Raw genomic sequence first — 20,085 nt, forward strand, 5'->3', positions numbered from 1 at the left:
AGAAGAATGAATTTTTCAATATTTCCCCGTTTAAACTGTATTTGGACCAAAATGGAGAGATAACAGTAGATCTGCTCATTGACGGCTTCTTGGTTCTCCACAAGGAGGATGTCAAGAAAGAGTATCTGGTGTATTTTCTAAGACAGAGACTTTCTATCAGACAAGATGGTCTTTCACGGCTAAAGTTGCTCAATAAGGTGGGGGAAAATTTGGTGTCTTTTCTGTTTTCCAAAGCCTGAGGTCCCATTTCAAGTGGACAAAGCCTAGAGTCTCCCGGGTGGTTGGCCTTCCATGCCAGTTGGTGTCATCTAATGGAAGTTCTTCAACAGACGGGACCTAAGTGGAGAGGCTTTGCCATGTTATATGGAAACCTTTCAAGATCTTATTGGTCAGCCGTTTCTTTCTTCATCATAGTTTTATTCTACATTAAAAAATCAAATGGAATAAAAGTTTTCTAAAATTTTTACAGTAAACTTTATTCTCAGTTTAAGATCAATATATCATATTTAAACCTTTTTTTAATTCCATCCCTCCTGACTTTATTAAATAGAAAAGTACTGTTTTTTTCGGGCTATAAGATGCACTGGAGTATAAGACACACTAAGATTTCGAAGAAAAGCAAGAAAAAAAGAGCACTCTGCAGGCCTCACCAACCCTCTGCACATCCCATTTTTGCAAAAATAGCATCACAAAAATGGGATGCACGGGGTGGCGTTTCGGCTGTATTTGGTGTATAAGACACACAAACATTTCTACCCTCTTTTAGGGGGGAAAAGTGTATCTTATGCTCTGAAAAGTATGGTACTTTATTGCAATGTTAAATTCCAAAAGCAAAAGGGAGGAACTAAATGAAGAATCTGCATCTTTATCACTAATCACATCTCTAGAATATAATTTAGTATAATATTCTAAAAAAGCTTTTTTAATCAAATTTTGCTGATATACTTCCTTACCTCTATATTCTATTTTATCAATTATACGTCGTTTCTGTTTCTTTCTTAATAAATATGCTAACCACCTTCCAGGTTTATTAGAATTATTAAACAAATTATGTCTTACATATTGTAAATTAGTTGCCACCTGATCTGCCATTAACATATTAAATTGACCTCTTAATATATATATATATATAAATATATATATATATATATATATATATATATATATATATATATATATATATATATATATTTATAAAAAGTTTTATTTTTACAATCATATCAAATAATTCATCCAATGTACAGTTATATACAATTAGTCGGGCTTGCCCAGTCACCACCCCCCTTTTTAACACTCTTCCCTCTTCTACCTTCTTCTACTTTCCAGACCTTCCTCTCCTTCTCTTATCTACATCCTCTCCTCCCTCCACCCTACCTTCCTTCTCCCTCTTCTACCCCTCTTCCTTCCTCTTCTCCTCTTTCCTACCTCCTACTCTCTCCCCTTTTCTCCCTCCCCACCGTTCTAAAATGGTAACTGGGCAGACCCGACCCTACATTAATTATATTTATACATCTTCAATAATCCCTGTACATTAACCATCACTCCATCTCTACCAACCCCCCCCAATTCCCCTCCCCCTTACCCCCCACCCCTCCACCCCAACTTCCCAGAACAAAATGCAGGGTATCAAAACTAACAATCATAATCTAAAATAATTCCTAAATTATAATCTCTAGTCACACCACACTTAATCACACTCTCAATTCCCCTCTCCTTCAAAAATATATCTAATACAAAATATTTCCTAAATTTACTCATATGCTATTCGATATTTTTTTATCTGATACTTATTTTGAATATAATCAATCCACATTTTCCATTCTAAAATATATTTTTCTTGTGTATAGTCTTTCAAGTAAGCAGAGATTTTTGCCATTTCTGCCAGATTTGATACTTTGAGTGTCCATTCTTCAATTGTAGGTAATTCTTCTTTCTTCCAATATTGAGCAATCAAAAGTCTTATGGCTGTTATTAAGTTCAAAATCAATTTAGTCTCTATAGCTGTACAATCCATAATTATTCCTAGTAGAAAGAACTGGAGTAAACTTAATCTTCTTTTTCAAAATATTCTGCATGATCCACCATACTTTAATCCAAAATGCTTTAACTTTTTTACAAGTCCACCATATATGGTAATAAGTGGCATCTTCACAATCGCATCTCCAACATTTAGCCTGTACATTAGGATACATACATGACAACTTTTGGGGTCTAAATGCCATCTATAAAACATCTTATAAAAATTTTCTCTCATATTTTGCGCTTGTGTAAATTTAACATTCCTCACCCAAATTCTTTCCCAAGTTTCCAACATTATTGGTTGCTGAAAATTTTGTGCCCACTTAATCATACAATCCTTAATTAGTCTCTGAGTCTATTTCTACTAATACATTATACAACCTCTTAATATGCTGTTGGCCTTGATCTCTCATTTGTTTTAACAAATTATCATTTGCTAACACCCATTTTTTGATCTAATTTCCATCTAGCTTGTAATTGTCCATATTGGAACCATGTATAATTTTTCCTTCTTCCCCATCTTTTCTCTGAAATTGTAATTCTTCCATACAAAGAAGTTCTTCTAGGTAACTATATCTTTGATATATATTTATATTATCATGTGTCTGGATTGCCTATATTGGAATCTTTCCATCTAATTATATTGATATTTCCTCCAAACCTCAATAATGCATTTCTAATTATATTATTTTAAATATTTTATCTACTTTCTTATATAATAAATAGGCAACCATATAACAAATAATTCTATATTCAAAACTCTTCCTCAGTTAAATTAATCCAATCAGTAATTAATGATAAAACAACTGCTTCATACAATTTTGTAGGCATTTAAGACTTTCCTTGTATCCTGCATTATTTTAATTTTATTCTTGGTTTTTGCCCATCCATACAAATTATTAATTTTTGCCATTCCTGTAATTTGATATCATTCTTACACCGTATCATTTGAAATAAAAAAATAGAAACCTAAAACATTCATTTTATAGCTTATTCTTCCAAAATATAGTTGTAACTTCTTCCAACTCCATTTCTTATACCTTCAACAATAATTCAATTATTTTTTATATAATTTAAGTTGAAGCTGTAATATATTCCTAAATTTAACCTTTTAACATTTCAAACCTGTTCTTTAACTTCTTTTGTTGTATATTCATATTTTAGTTATCATCTGTCTTGCTGATTCACCTTAAATCCAGATACTTTTACCATACTGACCAATTATATCTTTAAACCAGTATATTTGGTTGAGATACAGTAATAACCAAGTCATTCATAAATCTTAATCTGTAATCTTGATGTTTAACTCTAATTCCTATTTGATAGACCATTGATTTATTCAAAAGAATTTCTAGTTAAATAAAAGTATTAGATAATGTCTTTTTAATTTTAAAATTTCTTAACCCACCATTTCTATTATTTATTTGTTTGATATATTTAATTTGCATAAATAATCTAAATTGTATTTTCTATTACAAACAGAAACTGCCATAATCTATCAAAATTTTTGCATAAAAAAAAAAAACCAGATTTCTTTTTTATATTCTTAATTATTTCTTATATCTCATTACCTTAATAAATCTGACTGATATTATAATTTGATTCATACTATTAATATTATATCTTTAAAATTAATATTTAAAAGTGATTCCTATAATTCTCTGTTTATCATTAACTATCTTTTTATTATTTTAAATAAACTGTAGAACATCTTTTGAATTTATTAAAATTCTGTTCAACATCTCATTCTAATTTTATAATAAAAACTGTTGCCATCTGATCTTTTACCAATTTTAATTGCTTAATTGTATAAAAATTTAAAGTAATTAATTGCATTTTTCTTTTATTTTCTTAAAAAATATTTTGTTGTTTAAACATCTTTTATCTCATAACATAACTTTCATAACTAACAAAATCAATTGAAACTTGTTTGTCCAAAAAAGGAAATAAAAAAATTCACATTTCAACATTTTCTTAAAATTTCCTTTGAGCATTACAAATTTGATCTCACTTATTAATTGTTCTAACTTCAAAATTCTCTTGTTCAGTTTTTTCTATAATTGCTTCTTTTATCTGCTTAGAACAAATACTTCTCTTCTTCCTGAATATTAAAACTCTATATGTCTCAACCATCTTCTTTTTGTTAAATAAATAAGCTCAACCTTCTGTTTTACCTGTAATCATTTTGTTGTTTCTGATTTTCTGGTAATTTTTTTTTCTAAAACTGATGCAATATTCTTCAAATATTTTTATAAGTGTTGTAAATATCTTTCTATCTCTGTATCATCAATCATATCCCTATATAACTTACTATAATTTCTAAAATGCTTTTTAATCAAGTTCTTTTGATAAACTTCCTTACCCCTATATTCTATTTTATCAATCGTGATTTCTGTTTTTTCCTTATTAAATAGGCAAGCCATCTTCCTGGCTTATTGGCATTATTAAACGATTATGTTTTATATATTGTAAATTAATTGTACTTGATCTGCCATCAACATATTAAACTGACCTCTTAATATATTTATTGATTCTTTTATTTTACTATTTCCTGGGCTATTTATCAATAATGTTCTTTCTTTTAATTTCCTCTTCCAATTCCTTTTTCTTTTCTGCAATTTTTATTTAATATTCATTTGTATAAGATTTCCTCTCATATAAGCCTCTGTGTCCCAAATCATCTCTATAGATGTTCTTTTTCATATTCATAATAAAAATTCTTCATTTGCTTTTTACATTCATTTACATTTTGTTCATATTTAAACAAATTCTCATTCAACCTCCATGATCTCCTAGCCTCCTTTTCCCGATCAAATTCAATCCAAACTGGACTATGATCAGATAGAGTTCTTGAACAAATCTTAGTCTTTCACTCTAGAATACAAATCATTAGAAATCAAAATAAAATCAATCTAAAATGATTGATGCCTGTCAGAAAAGAAGGTAAAATCCTCTCTGTATTATGTTCTCCAAATATCTCTTAATTCCAAGTCCTCCATCATTTCAAAAAGCCTTTGGTAATTACCTACTTGATATCTTCCTTAAACTTTTTTGTCTTTTGAGTATCCAACACACCATTCCAATCACCCATTAATATATATGATTTATAATCCCAAAATACTATTCTTTATGTAAAACTTGAAAAATTTTCTTGTTGTTGATTCGGAGCATAAACTCCTATTAATAATCTTCTTTCCTCCAACAAAAGTTCAATAGCAATGTATCTTCCTTGCTTATCCACCTCAATTAATTTTGCTGATATATCCTTTTTATATATATAACTAAACCGTTGTTTTTTTTCCAAAGAGGAGGCAACAAAATGTACCCCCAGTTTTGAATTTATCAAATATTTCTGGTCTAAAAATCTAATATGTGTTTCTTGTAAACAGGTAATGTCATTTTTAAATTGTTTCAAATAATGAAATACTTTCCTTCATGAATTCAAACCATTAACATTCCAAGATAATAGTTTAATTGCCATTATCGGCCAAAGGAAACTTTTGGAACACCAGAGATCACATTTTGCTTTAGGCCTTGCTCCTCCCACTGTCAGTAGTAGTTGTTGTTGTGCCTTCATCTCTTGTTCCTTGCTTAGCAGCAGCTCTTGTCAGCCTTTGTTCTTTGAATCAAATCAGGTATTTCCAACACTTGTAATAAATCTTCTTCCATCACAATCTGTTCTTGTACCTGCTTCACTTCTCTTCCTTCACTTCAGTCCTTCTTCTAGCTTCCAACTTCCAACTTTTAATGCCTCAACATAAAATTCTCTTGCTTTTCCAACTGTATTGAGATGTACTTTCCTGCATATACTATTATACCAGTTGGAATATCCCATCTATATTCAATCTGACGTTTTTAAGTTCATTCACCAGGAAGGCAAATTCCTTCCTAGCCCTTAACATTTTTGGTGGAATTTCCTTTAATATTAAAATATCTTGACCAGCAATCTGAATCTTCTCCCTTATATGAGGCTTGCAAAATCTGATTTCTCACTGTTCTATTTGTAAAATAAATAACAACATCCCTTGGCAACTTTTTGCCTTATCCAAGAATTCACACGATATATTTTATCAATTTGATAAGCCACATCTGCTGGACGAGCTGCTAATATCTCAGCAAATACTTCAGAAAAATTTCAAATTCTCTTCTTTATTTTCTTTCAAACCTGGATTCTAGAGCAAATTCCATATTTCTATTGTATCAAAACTATTTCATCATCTGTTTTTCCATTTTACTTTGAAATTCATCCATTTTATTTTCTAATTTTAAATTATGTTCTTCAACCTCCTCTAATAAAATCACATTTGCCAAACTTTGTACTGCCATTACAAATTTTTCTTTAACTTCTTTATTTCCACTTGAATTTGATATCTGCTCTTTCATTTCAGACATCTCATCAGTTATTACTTTAAATTTTTCTTCTAAAGCCTTTAAGTTCTCTTGTAACGCCTAAATTCAATGTTCTAGTCTCTGCTGTATGAGCTGGAGAGGCACCAGCTGATGTTCCAGAGCTCTTTGTTACAGTAGACTTTAATTGTTTGGCATCTTCTATAAAATTATTTATTTATTTATTTCCAACTTAATATTCACTTTAAATCTTCTTAACCTCTAAGAAACACAGTCTTTAAAGCAGTATTTAAAAATCTCCTAGATTCTATCAGCAGCAAAGAGTTAAAAGCAGCAAGTAACATGCAAATTACTAACTAGAGGCAACGCTGAAAGTATCACTTTCGCTTTCCACTGTTAACTTGTTAACATTTCCATTTTTTACTGTTTTCAAGCTTGTTACAAAGTATGAAGGCTACTTGCTAAAGTTCTCCCACTGCTCTGTCCGTATAATCCTTTATTGTCCAAATAAATCGTTTGGTCGTGATTAATCAAAAGCAGAAGAATCTCGGATCTGGAGCACGGGTTACTGAGGGAACTTAACCTTCAAACCCTTTTTCAGGGGCTTTAGGAATTCAACCTAGCTCACCATCCTTCTCCAAGAGTTTTTAACTGGACAGCAGATTTAAGCTGTCCTAGCGATTCCATTATAATCCAGAGGTTGGTGATCATAAAGATCACCATCATCGTGCCAAACCGGAAGTACCTTAATATATTTATTGACTTTATTTTACTATCTCCTGATTTACCAATAACTGCTCCTTCCTTAATTTCTAGCTCTTTGCTTTTGTGCAGTCTATTTCTATATTTATTATTCATCTACAAAATTCCTCATATAAGCTTTACTGGTGTCCCAAACTATCCTATAGGTGTCCTTTATCCATGTTCAAAGAAAAAATTCTTCAAGAGTTTTACATTCATTTACATTTTGTTCATATTTAAACAAGTTCTCATTCATCCTCCAGATCCTGGCCTCTTTTTGATCAACTCAATCCATACCGAATGATCAGACAAGTTCTAGAACAAATTTTTGTCTTCTTCACCTGAAAACAAATCATTAGTAATTAAATAAATCAACTTAGAAAAAGATTGATGTCTGTCAGAAAAAATGTAAAATCTCTCTTTCATTGCCATACATCTCTCAATTCTAAATCTTCCATCAAATCAAAGAAGCCTTTGGCAGTTTACACGATTGAAATATTTCTAAGACTTCTTTATCTTTCTGTATCCATCACCCATTCCAATCACCCATTAATATATAAGTTTTATAATCCCAAGATGTTATTCTTTATGTAAAACTTATAAAAATTTTCTTGTTGTTGATTTGCATAAACCCTATTAAGTATTTTTCCTTCCAATAAAAGTTCAATAGCAATATATCTTCCTTGATTATCCTCAATTAATGTTGCAGATAAATTACTTTTTTATATAAACAACTAGTCCATTCTTCTTCTGTAGATGCAACAAAATGTATTCCCAATTTGAATTTATCAAATATTTCTGGTCTAATGTTCTAATATGTTTGTAAACATACAATGTCATTTTAAATTGCTTCAAATAATGAAATATCTTTCTTCTTTTGGTGAGTTTAATCCATTATTCCAAGATAAAAGTCTAATTGCCATTATCAGCAGGAAACTTTGAAGCACCAGCCGCAAATCATTCTCTTTTTGGGCCTTTCCTCCCACTGTTTCCGTCTTGGTAATAGCAGATTGAGCCTGTTGAGCCTTTTCTTCTTGTTCCTTGCTTTGACAACTGCTCTTGTCATCCTTGGCTCTTTTGGAATCTCTGATCCCATCTTAGACACATCCAACACTTGTAAAGTCTTCTTCCATTACTATCACTTTTTCTTTAATTTCAATTTTCCTTTCTCCTACCATAGATGGTGGACAATAAGCATAACATAAAACTCTTGTGCTTTATTGACTGTATTAAGACTATGTGCTTAAGAAACTATTATACCAATTGGGATGAATAATCTGACGCTTTTTAAGTTGACCAAAAAGCAAATTCCTATCTAACATTTTAATTTTTATATATTAAAATTCTAGGCTGCTTGAATCTTGATTAGTGATAAAGATATAGATAGATATTTACAGGACCACGGTATTTTAGAAATTACAGTAGATCAAAGGGAAGAGTTGAATCAATTAATTTCTTCAGAGGAAGTAGTGTTTGCAATTAAGCAGCTTAAAGCGAATAAAGCACCAGGTACAGATGGCTTGACAACTACTTATTATAAAAATTTACAAAATGAGATGATTGTACCACTTAAGGAGTTATTTAACAGAATACAAAGGGGAGGAGAAGCTCCTCCTTCATGGAGGACAGCTTTTATCTCATTAATACCTAAAGAAGATCGAGATGGTGTTAAACCAGAGAATTATAGGCCAATATCGCTTTTAAATACTGATTATAAGATATTTGCTAAGATACTAGCGAATAGATTGATGCCACTGATGAATCAATTAATTCATAATGACCAATCAGGATTTATTAAGGAGACAGATGATATAATATGAGACAAATTGTAAATTTACTTGAATATTTGGAAGAAACAGCCAGGTTTCTCAGCATCTTTTGGATGCAAAAAGCTTTTGATAGATTGGATTGGCAGTTTTGTTTAAAGTAATAGAAAAATGCAATTTGGGGATTATTTTATTCAAGCAATTAAGGCTATATCAAAAGCAAACAGCTCAAATAATAGTAAATGGTGGATTAACAGAATCTTTCAAGATTGAGAAGGGACTAGACAAGGATGTCCTTGTCACCATTATTCATTCTAACTTTGGAAATATTATTGAGTAAGAATTTAGATCGAATAAGGAATTAGAATTAAAATCAAGATTATAAATTAAGAGCGTTTGATGATTTGGTTGTTTCTTTATCTCAACCAATACATTCAGCTGTATTTGATGGAGACAATTGATCAGTATAGTAAGGTATCTGGGTTTAAAGTGAATCAACAGAAGACAAAATGATAATTAAAAATATGAATACACATCAGAGGAAGAATTAGAAAGAATAACTGGATATGAAGTAGTTAAAAGGTTAAATACTTAGGAGTATACATTACAGCATCGAATGTAAAATTATATAAAAACAATTATGAGGTATTGTGGGGAAAAGTAATTAAAGAAATGGAGAAAAGAAGTTACAATTATCATTGTTGGGAAGAGTGGCAGCTATAAAAATGAATGTTTTGCCTAGATTTTTATTTTGTTTCAAATGATTCCAATTTTGAAGAAAGATGCAAATTTACAAGAATGGCAAAAGGGATTAATAAATTTGTATGGAAGGGTAAAAACCGAGGATAAAGTTAAAAATAATGCAAGACGTTAGGAAAGAGGGGTTTAAAATGCCTAATTTGAAATTGTACTATGATGCAGTTGTTTTAACTTTAATTTCTGATTGGATTAATTTAACAGAGGAAAGGATTTTGAATATAGAAGGTTATGGTTTGTTATATGGGTGGCATGCATGTAATATATGACAAGAAAATTGATAAGACATTTAAGAATAATATGGTCAGAAGTGCTTGTTGAGGATTTGGAAAAATATCAATATAAGTTAGATGGAAAGATACCAATATGGACCATCCCCAGACATATGATAGAGAATATAAATATATTACAAAAATGGAAGTTATCACTTACAAAGAGCTTTTGACTATGGAAAAGGAATTACAGTTAAATCTAGGAGAAATTGAGGGATGAAGGAAGAAATTATACATGGTTCCAGTATGGACAATTGCAATCTAGATGGAAAATAGATCAGAAAATTGGTATAAGGCAAAGTGATGATAATTAAAACAAATAAAAGATCAAGGTCAACAGCATATAAAGAGATTATATAATGTATTGGTTGAAATTGATTCAGAAATGGAGTTGGTTAAAGATTGTATGGTAAAATGGGCACAAAATTTTCAACAACCTATAATGTTAGAAACATGGGAAAAAATTTGGGTGAGGAATGTTAAATTCAAGCACAAAATTTAAGAGAAAATTTTTATAAAATGTTTTATAGATGGCATTTAGATCCTAAAAAACTGTCATGTATGTATCCAAATGTGAAAGCAAAATGTTGGAGATGTGATTGTGAGGATGCTACCTATTATCATATATGGTGGACTTGCAAAAAAGTTAAAGCCTTTTGGATTAAAATATGGTGGATTACGCAGAACATTTTGAAAAAGAATATCAAGTTTGTTCCACAGTTCTTTTATTAGGAATAATCTCAGATTGCACTGTTATAGAGACAAAACTGATTCTGAATTTAATAACTGCTGCAAGATTATTGATTGCACAATATTGGAAGAAAGAAGACTTACCTACAATTGGAGAATGGATTAGTAAAGTATCAAATTTAGCAGAAATGGCAAAATTTCTGCCTACTTGAAAGACTGTACACAAGAAAAATATATATTGGAATGGAGGAAGTGGATTGATTATATTCAAAATAAGTATCAGATTAAAAATATCAATTAGTTTTTGAGTGAAGTTAGTATTATGTATTAGTTTAAGAAAGAAGGAATTGATAGTGTGATGGTGTGAAATGGAATATGTTTTATGTTATATTTTAGATTATGTTTGTTAGTTACAATACCCTGTATTCTGTTCTGGGAAGTCTGGGGAAGGAGGCGGGAAGGGAAGACTATAAATTGATTGGTTGCCATTGTACAGGAATAATGGTAGAATTAAACAAGTTGGAATGGTGTAATGTCGGGACTGCTCGGCAAACACTCCCGAAGGAAAGGGTAAGGAAAGAGGAGTAAAGAAGGAAGAAAGTAGGTAGGTAGGTGGGTAGGGAGGAAAGAAGGGAGGGAGAAGAAAGGATAGGAGGAGGAAAAGAAGGAGAAGATAGAGGGTTAGAAAGGATGGTAGTGAGAAGTGGGAAAGAGGAGGGGAAGTAGGAAAGCGAGGAGAAGGTGGTGGGGGAAGTTTAAGAAGGATGAGAAGGGAAGAAAGGATTAAAGGGGGGAGTGGCAGTCGAGCAGCCCTGACTGAGTATAATTTGAGTATAGGACTGATTGTTGGATAAGTGATTGTATTGTACACTGGTCAAATTGTGGGAATTATTATGGAAAAATAAAAAAAATTTTGCAAAAAAAAAAAAAAAAGAATCTGCCAATTGTTCTACCTCCTGCATCTGTTTAGAAGTAATCAGAGATTTCATATTAACCTCAGTGAAGACCAGAGGCTACTTGTCTCCATCCATTTCTACCTCTGTTTCCCAAGGATGGAGAGTCCTAACACCTTTTCTTTGGCATTCCTTGTTTCTCTGCTCAGTCCCTGCCTCAGTCCAGATGTGTGGAAAATTGTCGTCCTGGATTTGTCAAGAGGGCTCGAGAAGGAGAGCCAGTTTGCTGCTACGACTGCGTTCCTTGTCTGGAGGGGACCTTCTCCACTCAGGAAGGTGGGTCACACTGAGGAAAATGGGAGGCTTTGTGGAATTGGATCCATCCAGAACCTTTTCATGAAAGTGCAAGTTTAAAGACAGAAACTCACCTGGTTTTTTAATTTTAACCTGCACAATTTCTTATCTAAAAGGAAGTAAATCAAAAAGATTTTGAAGAAGGGGCTGGGAGGAGATTGGAGGAGGGGGTGGCAGACTGGGCAAGCTTTACTAACAGCAGAGGAAATGTTTCTTCTGCTTTTTAGTTTGGATATGTGCTGCTAAGTTTATCTTTCTAGAACCCTCTTGAGTTCTTGGAAACTTGATGAATTATTTCAGGTCCACCTTCTGAAAGACCTTGCAATCCACTTTATATTGGATCCTCCCCTTGGGGATCACTGAGAAGGTGTCACTAGTCCATAATGTGGTGCTGTGGATAGTTATGGGGGGAACTCATTACACAAAGTCTGCCAGTCATGTAGATCCATCAATCAATCAAGCAGAAAAGAGCTGGAAGGGACCTTGGAGATCTTCTAGTCCAGCCCCTGTTCAAGCAGGAGACCCTACACCAGTCTCTTCTTAAAAACCTCCAATGTTGAAGCACCCACAACTGGCTGTTCCACTGGTTAATTGTTCTCACTGTTAGGAAGTTCCTCTCTAATTCCATATGGCTTCCAGATGTTATGGGATACTGTAGGTATCCCCCAAGTCCAGTATATTAACTGCCATGTGGCAGGACTCAGGATGTTTGCCTAAAAAGATTATATGATTCATTATTAAGCTCTAATAATATAGGTTCCTATGAAGATTCTACACATTACATAGGAAATAATTCACATCCTAGGACTTCCCTCAACTTCATATACCTATCCAAAGAAGTTATTTCTTGTAAGATAAATGTTAAATGAATGTTATAGAAAATTGCTTTTTGGTTTCTCAGATGCAGAAAAATGCATCAAGTGTCCAGATGAAAAATATCCAATGTATCCCCAAAATTATAACCTTCCCGTCTTATGAGGAACATCTGGGCATCATCCTGGTCTCTTGTGCCCTTCTTGGTTGCTGTTTCTTCTCTCTTGGCCAAAACCATCACGGTGGTGCTGGCCTTCCTGGCCACAAAACCAGGAAACCAGATGAAGAGATGGTTGGGGAAGAGCTTGGCCAACTCCATCATCCTTTCTTCTTCTGCTGCCCAAATTATCATCTGCTCCACCTGGCTGGGAGTTTCTCCCCCTTCCCTGACTCTGACCTCCACTCCCAGCCTGGAGAGATCGTCCTGCAATGCAACGAAGGGGCCGTTGTCCTGTTCTACGTCACCCTCAGCTACATGGGCTTCCTGGCTGCCATCTGCTTCACGGTGGCTTTCCTGGCCAGGAATCTGCCTGGGGCCTTCAACGAAGCCAAGCTGATCACCTTCAGCATGCTGGTCTTCTGCAGTGTCTGGGTGACTTTTGTGCCCACCTACCTGAGCACCAAAGGGAAATACATGGTGGCTGTGCAGGTCTTCTCCATCCTGGCCTCCAGTGCTGGTCTGCTGGGCTGCATCTTCATCCCCAAGTGCTACATTATCCTTCTGAGGCCAGACCTGAACACAAAGGAGCAGCTCACAGCCAGAACAAATGTAAAAACATGAGATATAACACCAAGATATTTAATCAATTATAAAATTTGCTTTTATTTGAAAAAACACTATTTCTACTTAGATAATATGCAGAAGTCAAAGAAAACCATACTGTATCTACATTTCAAAAAGGAAATAGTTGAATGACTGTAATTTGTGTAACTCCCTTCCCTTTCATCTCAAGGGTCAAAGGTCAAAACAGACTTTTCCTCCCATGAGAACAATCCCACTGCTTTGGGGTCATCTGTTGCACACTTGTGAAGTGGTCAGACAAGAGTGCCCACAGGAGCCACTCTTGGACAGTCTGGTCCTTCAAGGCTTTCCAGGACTAATGAAGGATCCTGAAGGAATCAGGTCCAAAGAGCCATTCAATTCCATTCAAATCACTTCAAATCAACATTTTTTATGGTCACATTCCAAAAGCATTAAAGAAAACAAAAAAATTAAAATACTGACAGTTTGTGCCCCCAAGAATTAACAACTAAAAACCCAAATCTCTTAGAATTAAAATCAACACCGAGGTACATTAAAAAGCAGGAACCAATAGCAGAATTGAAGGAATTAAAAAAAGATCTTGAAGGGAATTCCAAATCCAGAACTATATATACATCACAAAATAAATTTAAGAGGCTCAAATCGACTTTACAAAAGCATTTCCTCTTCAGTTCTTCAGTTCTTTCCTCTTGCATCTTCTTACAAGTTATCCAGGCAGCAAAAGAATCAACTTTTAATGTACAAGAACCCAAAGTACAGGAGCTTAACCATAGGAAAAAAATTGCATACTTTATAAGCAACATATTTACACTGGAAATCACTTAGACAGTGGCAGATTCCTTTGTCACAAATATAAATTAATATTAATTACTGTATTTAGTCACAGAGATTTCATTTTCCCTTTATGTCCATGACTTTATGCACCAAAATTCTTCTGTCCCAGATCTTGTGGGGAAATGCAACAGCATCGAGTAGGGTTATTGCAGCTGGATGACTGGATGACCTTCCATTTGCCTCTGCTTCTGGGCCGCTAGGTTTTCCGGCCACTCCAGTTATACTCTGGATTGTTCTTCTGCTCTAAGGGCCTATCCAGAAGTGAGCGATGCTGGATGGGAGACTTGGCATCAAGGGGGGATTTCTGAGAAGCTGGAGAGGGAGGGTCGGGGACCTGGGAGGGAGGAGGGGGAAGGAGTTGCTTGGAATCAGCCGATCTGTCTGGGTGGAAAGGCCGGTAAAGGTCAGATGGCCCTTGCCCATGATAACCCAAGGGAGGGCTATAGTCAGGCATCCTCCGAAAATCTTGTCGGTCATTCTGGGGCCGGAATCCATCTAATCTTCGTCTCTTGGCTTCATGAAAGTACCTGGAGGGGAAAGAAGAACTCAAAACATTCAACTCAACAGAAGAGTCAAAAATGACCATATCTTGGGATGCTTAACTCCCTCTGGTGCCAAAGGCATGGAAGAGAACAGGAATGTCAGCCCAGTTCAACAGTTTCTGGGCAGTAGTGGAAGGAAAGAAGATGAACAGCAGCAGAGCCCAAGCCAACACGCTTTGTATTGTGGGTCATGATATCACATACACTTACAAAAAGGGGCAGCACTCGCAATGCAAATCTAGAATGTGGTTGAGGGGTGCAGAGATACCTCCGATGAAGGAATGCAAGGTTGTTAAGAAAAAATGAACAGCAACTCTGTCCCGGAGAAAGAGAGGTTGTGAGAAATCATAGAATCATAGGGTTGGAAGGGACCTTGGAGGTCTTCTAGTCCAACCCCCTGGTCCAGGCAGAAGACTCTTACCATCCCAATCAAATGGTTGTCCAGCCTATTTTTATCCATAAAAATAGTATCCATAGCAGGAACAGCCCATCCAGAGTTAAACTGGGAGGCCCTTGAACCAAGTAGCCCATGTGGTTCCAGTAAGGGGACCAAGGATGGTCATGCATTGCCATCTCCCCCCATCTCAGGAAGCTAGATTTGGACATCAGGAAGAAGGGTCTCCAAGAAGATCTCTTTTCAGATCTGCTATCACACCGCTTCAACCCTGCTGCGCTTTGATGGCAGCCTGCCATAAAATTTGGGCAGGGGAGATGTGGGAGGGGGGAGACAGGGACAGGGTGATGATAGGAACCAGAAGTGCCAACCAAGGACAACGGTTGAACGATCCAAGGAAAGGAATGCGAATGCCCACCAAAGAGGCACCAAAACAACTAATTTGACCCATATAGAATAGAATAGAATAGAATAGAATAGAATAGAATAGAATAGAATTTTTTATTGGCCAAGTGTGATTGGACACACAAGGAATTTGTCTTGGTGCAGATGCTCTCAGTGTACATAAAAGAAAAGATACCTTCATCAAGGTACAACATTTACAACACAATAGATGGTCAACTGGACATTAACGAGAAGACCAGGGAGAAGAAAGGGAAAATTACCTAGTTTAGGCAGGAATCCTCAGATCTAGCTTTGCTTACGCTGTAACCACTTGGCTTTAGTAAAAGTCTACCTTTTACTAAATGTAACTTGACTGTAAATGGAGACGAGAATCTGTCTTTCCTAAATGCCCAAGATGGGACAGTTCTGATAATCTCTCACTGCATGGCTGCAATGCCTTCTATTTGGCAGGGGGTGGTTCTCTCGTGGGTGTCCATGATCTGGGAGAGTGAGGAGATGGCTGCTGCAGCTTTTCAGCATGAGGGCTATGGGGGAATCTCTCAACTGGGCCCAGGACTTTCTGGATGAAGCCACTTGCCACTCTTTGCCTCTTCCTTCGTCTTCTGTTCCTGCCGAGCAGAAAGACAGGAAAGGAAAGACAGAAAGAAAGGAAAACTAGGAAAAGTCAAAAGGCCAAGAGTACTTGGGAGAAAGAAAAAGCAAAGTTCCGCATTAGTCGCACATCAGAAGGAAAGTGGAGGAAAGGGAGACCCCGACTGAGGCAACCTCATCCTCTTCCTCTTCCTCTTCCTCAATGGGGACAGGCTCGCTTCCTGCCATAATGTAGACAGGACTTGACCCAGCGGTTTCTTCCCTTTGTTTCCGGGTTTGGCCTTGGCACCTTTGTTCTGTGAAAAGACAAGAGGAGATGGCATCCCGCATGGAACAGCACAGGACGGAAAGTCACAGATGTGCCAATAAGGAAATGGAGGAAAAAACCGCCACCACCAAGGTGACTGGAATTTCCAGCTGATTTCTTTGCCCCTTCAAACAGGGCCCTCCGTGTCTAGGATAATAAAGTAAAAGTAAAGATTTACTCTGCCCGGTCGTGGCCGACTCTAGAGGACGGTGCCCATCCCCCCTTTTGGCCGAGGGAGCCAGCAGTGTCCGAAAACAATTTCCGTGGTCATGTGGCCAGCATGGCTATACCCCCAAGGCCCATGAAATGCTGTTACCTTCCCACCAAAGTGGTGCTTATTCATCTACTCACATTTGCACGCTTTTGAACTGCCAGGTGGGCAGAGGAGCTGAGGCAAATAACGGGAGCGCTCACAACTCAACCAGCTACTCCATTAGTTCATTGTTCTCCCTGTCAGGAAATTCCTCCTCCTATCCAGGTTAGATCTCCCTCTGAGGAGCTTCCTCCCGTTGCTTCTTATCTTGCCCTCAGATGCTATGGAGGATAAATCAACATCCTCTTTCCCTTGACAGCATTTCCAATATTGCAAGATACGATCGTGTCTCCCCTGAGCTTTCTCTCCATTGGGCTAAAGATATCCATACCCAGTTAGGGGCTCATGACACGATTTAGCCTCCAGATCCATTATCCTCTTTGTTGCTCTTCCCTGCGCACTTTCCAGGGCCTCAGCATCTACTCTTGTATTGTGGGGACCACAATTCTTTCTCATGCTTCTTGCCAAATCCAAGACCAGGTCCACCATCTTGCTCCCTTCACAGCCCAACACCAGGAATCAGATCCTAAAATAACGATCACGTGGCATCTCAAGTTGGACGTAGCAAAATCATCCTTAAAAAAGGCTCCCAATAATAGCCTATGAAGGACACCTTGGGCAATGGTATGGAAGCCTTTCCAGCAGTCTAAGAAGACACCACCTGTTCTACTCCCAACGTCCATTTCCCTTTGAAGGCCAACCACCTTGGAGACTAGGCTTAGCCCACTTGAAATGGGCCCTACAGCTTTCCAAAGGAGAGAAAAGGAACCGATATTTCATCCACCTTGTTGAGCAACTTGAACTGTGAAAGAGCATCTTGATGGGTAATTTGGTCTTTTTATGCACCCCAAGAAAAGGGCCTGAACCCCCCCCGACCCCCTTCGTGCTTGGCCTGAATCCCCTGAAGGCTCCTATTTTCGGGAGGCGAAGAGGCCCCGCAGAGGAGGAAACGGTCTCCTCTCTCTCCCCCGAAGGCAGCAAAGGGCTCTCCACACGAGCACACACGGGAGGGGACAGAGCTCTGAGGCAGCAGCAAAGCAGGGAAAGACCTGGGCCCAGAGAAGCCTCCACACACACCCCAGCCCCTCCGTCCTGCCGGGGCTCAGCTGAAGCCAGTCGGACTCGGGGAAGGGCTTTGCCAGGCAGCCAAAAGGCTTCCCAGAGGAACCCCGAGTTCTTTGAGATTCCCACCATAAAATGGAGGCCGCTGCAGGGCCTGTGCCAGCTTCAGATGTCCCTCTCACTGCCTGTAGCGGGCAGTCTGTGGTCTTAAGTCACACCAGGCCTCCGCAGGCAGTGAGATGGACCGGCCATTGAAATGGATGAAACATGTCACAGTGATTCCCATTGTCCCTGGGGCACTTGGTACCATGTCCAAGAATTTTATAAGGTACATCAACAAATTGCAGCTTCCTGCAAGAATACCAGCAGAACTGCAAAAAACTGCGCTACTTAGAAGATCGTACATCTGAAGAAGGTACTTGGTTGACACCTAGGATGCTGGCAGTAACCCCTATCGACCGTTAGCATCAATCAATGGTATCTGTGATGCATTTTTGAATGTTCAGTTGACTGAGTTTCATGCTTAATGAATAAAGTATATAATAATATGATATCTTTAAAGTGGGAAAATGAAGAAAAACCTGACAACCACGTTAGTTCAGAAGACCCTCCGACCTCCTTCTTCTCTCATCCATGATGGGGAAGTTGGGGTTGAAAGAGGCTGCCGCAGGGATGGGGGCCCCTCGAGGTCATCCAACCGGCTGTCAAGGCCCTTTCTCTGGGGACTGAAGAAGGGAAAAAAAGAGAATTAAATCTGACTGGTACACATTATTTCCTTAACCGTCATAATAAGGCTGATTCTTACTGGGGGCTCCATTCATTGGAGGCTTTCAAGACAAAATCCAGGATGCCAAGAGGGACTCCTTGGGCAGGGGGTTGGACTAGAGGACCTCCAGGGTCCCCTCCTTTCTCCTCTTAGTCCCACCGACATCTTGGGGGGCTTTCAGTCCCTCAGGGCTCCCCAGGTGGAGGTGACGCCTCTCCCTCCAACTGACCTGCCCTGGTGGAGATAAACGCAGAGGCCAAGGAATAAAGGAATAAATGGACCCCAAGGACGAAGAAAGTGACTTTCCAGGGGTCCCCAAGGACGTTTTTGGGGTTCTCCTCCCTGAATGGCCACAGCAGCTCATTGGGATCCGTCTCTGAGATGGAAAATGCTTCACAAAATACTTAATGGGAAACATCTAAGGCCTGATTGGATTTTCAGTCTGGTAATCAGGCCTTATTCCAGTATTTTTTCTTTCAAGGAAGAATGGATTAAAGAGGAAAAGTGGGAATGGTCCTTCTATGATCTCCCCCCAAAGGGCAGGAAAAAAAAGGACGAGGCCTTGAACTCTCCTGACTCTCTTCACCTCCTTCGTGGATATGCGGGGTGTGTCTGTCCTGAAGCCTCCTTTTTCTTTCCCTTCTTCATTGACGCTGCTTTAAGGAGGGCTGGATGACCTCGGGGTGCCCTCAAGCGGAAGGAGGATCCCAGCTTCTCATCTTCAGTGCGGAAAGCGCAGAAAAGACGAACAGCCTCCAGGCTATTTTCATGAGCCCCCTGCCCTGGTCTTCCTCCCCTCCCCCCCTCTGCCCCCCAACTTCCCCCCTTTGGGGATCCCTCCCTGAGAGAAAATCTCCCCTCAAAATGGAGGGAGGGAGAATCCCCTCAGAAAAGAAAGAGGCCACAAAATGGAGGAGGCTGCGGGGTCTTTGCCCGCTTTAGCTGTCCTGCTCGCTGCCTGTGGGGGCCGGTGGGGACTGAAAGGCCGGACTGCAGACTGCCCCCTACAGGCAGTGTGAGGGACAGCTAAAGCGTGGAAAGAGGGTGGAGGACCCCGAGTGCAGGACACGGAATTCTGGGAATTGAAGTCCAGACGTCTTTGCTGAGGTTGAGCTACCTGCCCTGCACTGGACACTCGGACAGATGACCTCTAAGGTCCCTTCCGACCCCCTTTGTCCATTATTCTCTGCCTCTAGTGTCACCCTAATATCAGGGCCGGGCTTTGGTCCCAGCCACCGAAAGGAACGGCCGCCCTGCCCTCCTGTCAGAAGCCCCCCCGAAGCCCCCCGAAGCCCCCCCCCGGAGCCTCCCCTCCCCCGCCAAGGACAGGAGGGGATCTCTGAGGGGATCCTGTGAGGGTCTTGGGGGTCTCGGGCGACTTTCCTCTGCGTGGAAAGAGGCGGCTGAGCAACATGGGCTATGGAGTCCCCTCCCCCCCTTCCCAGGACTGAGAATAT

The 20,085-nt window shown here is 38.1% G+C and overlaps 2 protein-coding genes and 1 long non-coding RNA gene across 3 annotated transcripts in view; 1 reads left to right on the plus strand and 2 right to left on the minus strand.

Moving 5' to 3' along the window:
- Nucleotides 1-20,085, minus strand: part of LOC131204986 (uncharacterized) — a 218,388-nt gene that overhangs the window by 32,650 nt on the left and 165,653 nt on the right. The window lies entirely within an intron of this gene.
- On the minus strand, nt 14,637-19,408 carry LOC131183922 (uncharacterized). Its single transcript, XR_009151873.1, has 3 exons — nt 19,215-19,408; nt 15,850-18,587; nt 14,637-14,775 (listed from the first exon to the last, which is right to left on the minus strand). It is a non-coding gene; the product is annotated as an uncharacterized LOC131183922 (long non-coding RNA).
- Nucleotides 14,769-20,085, plus strand: part of LOC131183919 (vomeronasal type-2 receptor 26-like) — a 67,299-nt gene continuing 61,982 nt past the window's right edge. Inside the window, exon 1 of the mRNA XM_058154695.1 lies at nt 14,769-15,774. The gene's annotated coding sequence lies outside the window, so the exon portion shown is untranslated. The remainder of the gene's footprint in view (nt 15,775-20,085) is intronic.

Source organism: Ahaetulla prasina, chromosome 11 (assembly GCF_028640845.1).
Source record: "Ahaetulla prasina isolate Xishuangbanna chromosome 11, ASM2864084v1, whole genome shotgun sequence".
Classification (NCBI taxonomy): Eukaryota; Metazoa; Chordata; class Lepidosauria; order Squamata; family Colubridae; genus Ahaetulla; species Ahaetulla prasina.